Genomic DNA, 6,719 nt, shown 5'->3' with positions numbered 1-6,719 from the left:
CTGCTGATAGACATCTAGGTTGCTTCCATGTCCTGGCTATTATAAACAGTGCTGTGATGAACATTGGGGTACACATGTCTCTTTCAATTCTGGTTTCCTCAGTGTGTATGCCCAGCAGCGAGATTGCTGGGTCATATGACAATTCTAGTTCCAGTTTTTTAAGGAATCTCTACAGTGTTCCCCATAGTGGCTGTACTACTTTGCATTCCCACCAACAGTTTAAGAGGGTTCCCTCTTCTCCACACCCTCTCCAGCATTCATTGCTTGTAGACTTTTGGATAGCAGCCATTCTAACTGGCGTGAAATGGTACCTCACTGTGATTTTGATTTGCATTTCTCTAATGATGAGTGATGTTGAGCATCTTTTCATGTGTTTGTTAGGCATCTGTATGTCTTCTTTTGTTTTGCCTTCTTTATGGTCCAGCTCTCACAGTCATACATGACCACTGGGAAGACCATAGCCTTGAATATAATGGACCTTTGTTGCAAGAGTGATGTCTCTGCTTTTCAGCACACTGTCTAGGTTTGTCATAGCTTTCCTGCCAAGAAGCAATCATCTAATTTCATGGCTGCAGTCACCATCCACAGTGATTTTAGAGCCCAAGAAGAGGAAATCTGTCATTTATTTCCGCCTTTCCCCCTATGTGCCATGAAGTAATACGACTGGGTGCCATGATCTTAATTTATTTTAGTATTTAATTTTATGCCAGCTCTTCCACTCACCTCCTTCACCCTCATCAAGAGGCTCTTTAGTTCCTCTTCACTTTCTGTCATTAGAGTGGTATCATCTGCATATCTGAGGTTGTTGGTTGTTTCTCCCACCTATCTTGATCCCAGCTTGTAACTCATCCAGCCTGGCATTTCTCATGATGTGCTCAGCATATAGGTTAAACAAATAGGGTGACAGCAGACAGCCCTGTCATACTCCTTTCTCAGTCTTGAACCAATCAGTTGTTCCATACAGGGTTCTAACTGTTGCTTCTAGATTCCACATGCATATGTTAATGTACAGTATTTGTCTTTCTCTTTCTGACTTACTTCACTCTGTATAATAGGCTCTAGATTCATCCACCTTATTAGGACTGACTCAAATGCATTCTTTTTTATAGCTGTGTAATAATCCATTTTGTGTGATATGAACATCAAAAATCTTGTGAATGTTGTTGGGAATTGAAGCCAGAGAGTTAATACTTGTAAAAATAATATCACACAGTTTATTATAACTTGGAAATTCCAGCCATTATTCATGTGTGTATTATGAAGTACACTATCCATATCTGCTTGCATAATCCCCTAAAATGTGTATGATCATACCTCACCCCATGGCATACATATCTGAGGCAAGACTTCATCCAAATGCAGGTCAAATGCTTCTCCTGAGACTGTGGACTGCTACATTTTTTTCTATGTAACATGATTTATTTCAACCGATTCAGTATTCTTTCATGTGAATCGCTAACCTAAAGGTGTTATTTATGGTGAAGTTCAATATAAGGTACTAGAATATTTAAAAAATACCTGGTATCAATGAAGGAGGACATTATTTTTCAGCATATGTAAATTTTTTTCAATGCATTAATGCAAAAATGCATAAGAAAACAGTCAGAGTACATTCCTGTTTTATACTCCTGAAAAACATTATCAATTCATTAAGAACATTACAACTGATTCTGATTAAAGTAGTCAAGGAATACAATCTGTTAAAAATGTACAATGAAATATTATTGCAGCAAAATTTATAAAAAGTTTGTGGTATTAATGTCAAAGTCTATAAAACTAAAAGTAATTCAGTTTAGCCCTAATGTATTTCACCATATTGGGTTTTATATTTGAATAGTTGAAACCTAAAACATGCTTTATTTTTTTTCCATAGCAGAATATTTCCCTGATGACTTAATTTGAAATCATTATGAAAGGAAATTATATATATTTTGTTGGAAGATTTGATAAGATAATATTTTGATAATAAAGACAGTGGATAAAGCAGAGGATGGAATTTTAAAAATAAAGTATTATTTGAGTTAAATTAAACTTGGTGATGCTATTAGAATTTAAAAAAAGAAAAGTAAAATATCTTGGAACATTGGAGCACACAATCCTGAGAAACTCTTCATGTGCCAAGGGATAAGAAATGTAGAGACCACCGTTCATGGTGAGATTTTAGCATGCTGCTGAAGCTGAAACTTTGGCCACCTCATGTGAAGAGTTGACTCATTGGAAAAGACCCTGATGCTGGGAGGGATTGGGGGCAGGAGGAAAAGGGGACAACAGAGGATGAGATGGCTGCATGGCATCGCCAACTCGATGGATATGTGTTTTAGTAAACTCCGGGAGTTTGTGATGGACAGGGAGACCTGGCGTGCTGCGATTCACGGGGTCGCAAAGAGTCAGACATGACAGAGTGACTGAACTGAACTGAGTATATAAGTGAATGTTGGTTAAACACCTTATTCAAAATGAGTGAAACTCACCATAATAGGGACAATTGATACTCAAAGTGTCAAAAGTCACAATATTCAGGATGAATGACCAATTTTTTGCTCTGAGACAGTATGTTTTAACATTTAACAGTAAGAATCATATAATTGTCAAGGCATAGAACTCGTAAAACAAGTTCTGATTATAAGCAATTATTGATGCAAGAGAGGAAAGAGGCAGCTTCCTTGAGGGACATAAAATAAAAATATCAATTATTCATTTAGTAAAAAAGTCTCAAAAATACTGTGAAAACTCATGTTTTGATGATTTGGCTTAGTTTATTATACTTCCAGTCTAACCATAAATGCACATTGCCTCTGAAACAGCAGTGTTAGGGATTGAAATAAAGGTCCATAATAACTATCTTGAAGGCTAGAAAGGAAGAGGGAGCTTAGTATGAAAGGCAAGTACACTTGATAACTGAGGGAGGTATTTCTGGAAACGTGCTGATCTTAGAAAAGCATTTCAAAAGCAATTTTCCATATGAAATAATGGCAAAAGGTGTCATTACCTTGTTTTCAAGATGCCTAACACTGCAGTTGATTAGTTGCCAGTCTCTGGGCTGCAGTGAAGGGCTGCTGGGTGTCCCCACATCTGCCTCCTGTCCAGGGAAGAACTGGTACTCTGACCACAGAGGACCTGATCACAAATCATCCCTGGGTTCCTTCCATACTCACTCTACCTAGAGAATATTAGGGATGAAAAGCAATTTCAGTGAAAGGCTTTCGTGTACTTTTGTCACCAGAGTTTCCAGTGAACCAAAATGATGCCATCTTAGCAGGAGGTAAGGGCACAACACAAGTGGTCAGAAATCCAGAGTCATCTTCCCCCAGTGCTGATGACCATGAAGACCTCTTCCAGGCAGGAGAGGGAGTGAAGCCTTGTAGGCGGTGCAGCTGCATCTTACGAGCCACTGGTGGTGACGAGTTATCATCCTTCAGTATCTCTTTACACCCTTGTTTCGAGATGCAGCCTGCGACGGCACCGTTTGAGACGTTGTTAAGCCATGTGTAGCAGCACTGTTCTACCTGGGATCTAGCAGTGAACAAATGGGTCAAATCTTGCTTTCAAAACAATTTCAGGAAATACTGACAAAGATAAGCAAATAAACATGTGTTATAAAACGAGTGAAGTCTTCATATGAAAAAAGACTATGAAAAAAAAAGCCGCAGTAAGGGGGGAAGTGTGATGGGAATTATGGGGTTATGGTAGCCCCATAAATAATACTTTAAGGATGATGTAGTATGTGTAAATGTGAACAAAATGCAGGGGTCATGGTGAGAGGAGGATATAGTGATTCTCATTAGTGTCTAGCTTACCTAGAGAAAAAATAATCTTCCAATAAATCTCTCTCAAATCCACCCATACTTCCGTAGACTGGTAATCTGCTGCCCCATCATTCCTCTCTTAAAGCACACTTTAATCTTGGCTCCTCCTTCTTTCATAAGGCATACTAATGCTCTTCACGAAATTCTGTCTTTCAGCTTTGTCCCTCAGCTCATAGAGTACCCTCTGCCTGAACTGCTTTATCCATCTGCCCCTTACCTTTCAGTGGCACTCAGCATCTCTTCATGTTTCAATCTGCAGAGCATTTCCACACTTTAGAAAGTTATCTTTGATGAAGGATCCAACTGACGTCTTTACGTTTTGTCTGCCCAGCTCCCATCCCATCCCCTCCTTGTGGTTCAAGGCTTCTTTCCTGTTCTGTCTCCCCTCCTTCCACATGATGCTGGTGGATTTGTTAACAGCAAGATGATCCCCCCACCACCAGGTAAGCACTTTTGCCAGGCTAACTTTGAAGAGCCCCTTATCTCCCTGAAGAAACACTTCTTGACATTTATATCAAAATGACAAAGGGAAATGTCATAAAAAGGAGCCAATACTGTAAACAGAATGAAAACATGGAGACCAAGCGACAATCCTGACAACAGTGATCCATCCATGGACCCAGCTTTCCTAGAAATCTGTCAGTCCTTAGAATCTAGAGTTACACAAGAGAAAAAGACAAAAACGGAAACATATCAATTTGATGGTTTTAAAATTAAAGTTAAATATTGCTCTCCCATATCTTCACCAATACAGGTAAGGCATTAGGTTGTACCTCCATATTCCTCTCTCGACTCTAAGATTTGGGAGCAGAAGGAGAATGTTACTGGTTTGCTGTAACATTCCCAGAGTTCACTCGTGTATCTCTCACATTGTATCATTTGGAACATATTTGTAAAACTCTGAATAAAAGGACAACAATCTCTGCCATATTTTCCATGTCACTTTATATCATAATCCTGAGGTGGACAACTGTGAGCCCATGTTGAGGTTTTTTCCCCATTTCTTTTCATTTTATTTTGATGTAATTACTTCTTACCCTTCTGTGTTATCTCTATAACCACACATTATGGGGGCTTCAAGTTAATCTCCTTACCCTTAGAAATATTCAGGGATGTCTCCATGGTCATCAGGGATTTCTAACCATTTTATGACATGTGTCATAAGAGAAAATTTCTGACTCTATAGATCACAACTAAAAAAAAAAAGAAAAAAAAAACAAACAGAAAAATCTAGGGACTTGAACTCATCCAAGATATCTATAGGCTTTGTAAGTACCATTTCTCTATATTTATTTTTGCTTGAAGTATCTAAAATAGATTTTGGTTTCTTTAAAAAAATATATATGAATGAGGCAAAACAGAGCACCGAGTGTCTCTAAAACCTGGAAAATCAAACATCCGAAGTGAACAACATATGCTGACTTTCCAAGGCAAGGCATTCCAAGTTACTCCTTAAATTATCATGTGAGCTTGAAGAAAGTGTCCTTTGGAGGCATGGCTTAGGGAGGCTAACTGTCCTGTGCTCAGACACTCAGTCTTGTTCCACTCTTTGTGACACTATGGACTGTGAAGCCTGTCAGACACCTCTGTCCTTGGGATTTCCCATGAGACTCCAGGCAGGAATACTGGAGTGGGTAGCGATTTCCTTCTCCAGGGGATCTTCCCGACCCAGGGATGGAACCTGAATCTCCTTCATTACAGGTGGATTCTTTACTGCTGAGCCACCTGGGAAGTCCAGAAGGGTAAGTAGCTTTTACCAAAACAAAATAACAACAACAACAAAAGTAAAAGATTGGCCACTAAAAGAATTGGTGGATTGGTTACTTTTGTCGATATGGAATCTCCTATAGAAATAAAATGACTAGTTTGGGATTTCAAGTCCTCAGCCCAAGCATGATAAAAAGGCTTTGATGCATTTTAAAGGGGTTCCTAAGTGGTGCAGTGGTAAATAATCTGCCTGCCAACGCAGGAGATACAAAAGTCTTGTGTTTGATCACTGGGTTGGGAAGATCCCCTGGAGTAAGAAATGACAACCCACTCTAATAATCTTGCCTGGAAAAGTTCATGGATAGAGGAGCCTGGAGGTTACAGTCCATGGGGTTGCAAAGAGTCAGACACGACTGAGCACGCACGCAGAGCACATTTTTTTAAAAAAATCACTCTTTAAGTGATCTTTTACATTTTATAGTTGTACAATATAGCAATCTGTAAACACCAGACCCACCTAATCCTGTAGTTTTAATTAAGCAGTAACTGAATTGAAAGCATAGGTAAATCACTTACATAAAATTTAGAGCATTACTTAGAAAAAATATCATCCTTAAATTTCATCTGAGTATGTATGTAGAAGGATTTAGATAGCTGGACATTGAGTTACAAGCTAGATAGTTTACATGCTATGTGTTTCATGGCTCTGAAAACAGCTGACAGTGGTATGGGTTATTATTCTGGGTGGAGTGATGGATCCTGCTACATTATGGTTGTAAAGACATGGATCTGGAATTCAGAAGACGTCCAGGAGTACTGCATTGTTCTTTCAAGTCTACTTAGTAAAACCACTGTCTCCAACACAGTCAAGGCTAACAAGACACTTCCACAAAATTAAACAATCATGAGAAATTAAAATGACAGCTGAGAGTAAGAAAGAAAAAGGTAGTAGAAAAGGAAATTAAAAAATTAAAACACCAATACCTCAAGAGTAGTTTCAGGCCTTCAGTAATAGTGAGGTAGACTTCATCCATTACATTTTAATTGGTATATATTTAATTAATTAAGATTAACATTTAATGCCATATATTTGATTAATACATTTAATTGCCACTACTTTCCTTATTCCTAAATATTACATATAAGATGTGTTGGTGCTCCATATCCTGGATATTGTAAATAGTGCTTCAGTGAACATTGGAGTGC

This window comes from Odocoileus virginianus, unplaced genomic scaffold (assembly GCF_023699985.2).
Source record: "Odocoileus virginianus isolate 20LAN1187 ecotype Illinois unplaced genomic scaffold, Ovbor_1.2 Unplaced_Contig_36, whole genome shotgun sequence".
NCBI lineage: Eukaryota > Metazoa > Chordata > Mammalia > Artiodactyla > Cervidae > Odocoileus > Odocoileus virginianus.
This window is presented reverse-complemented; position numbering follows the sequence as displayed.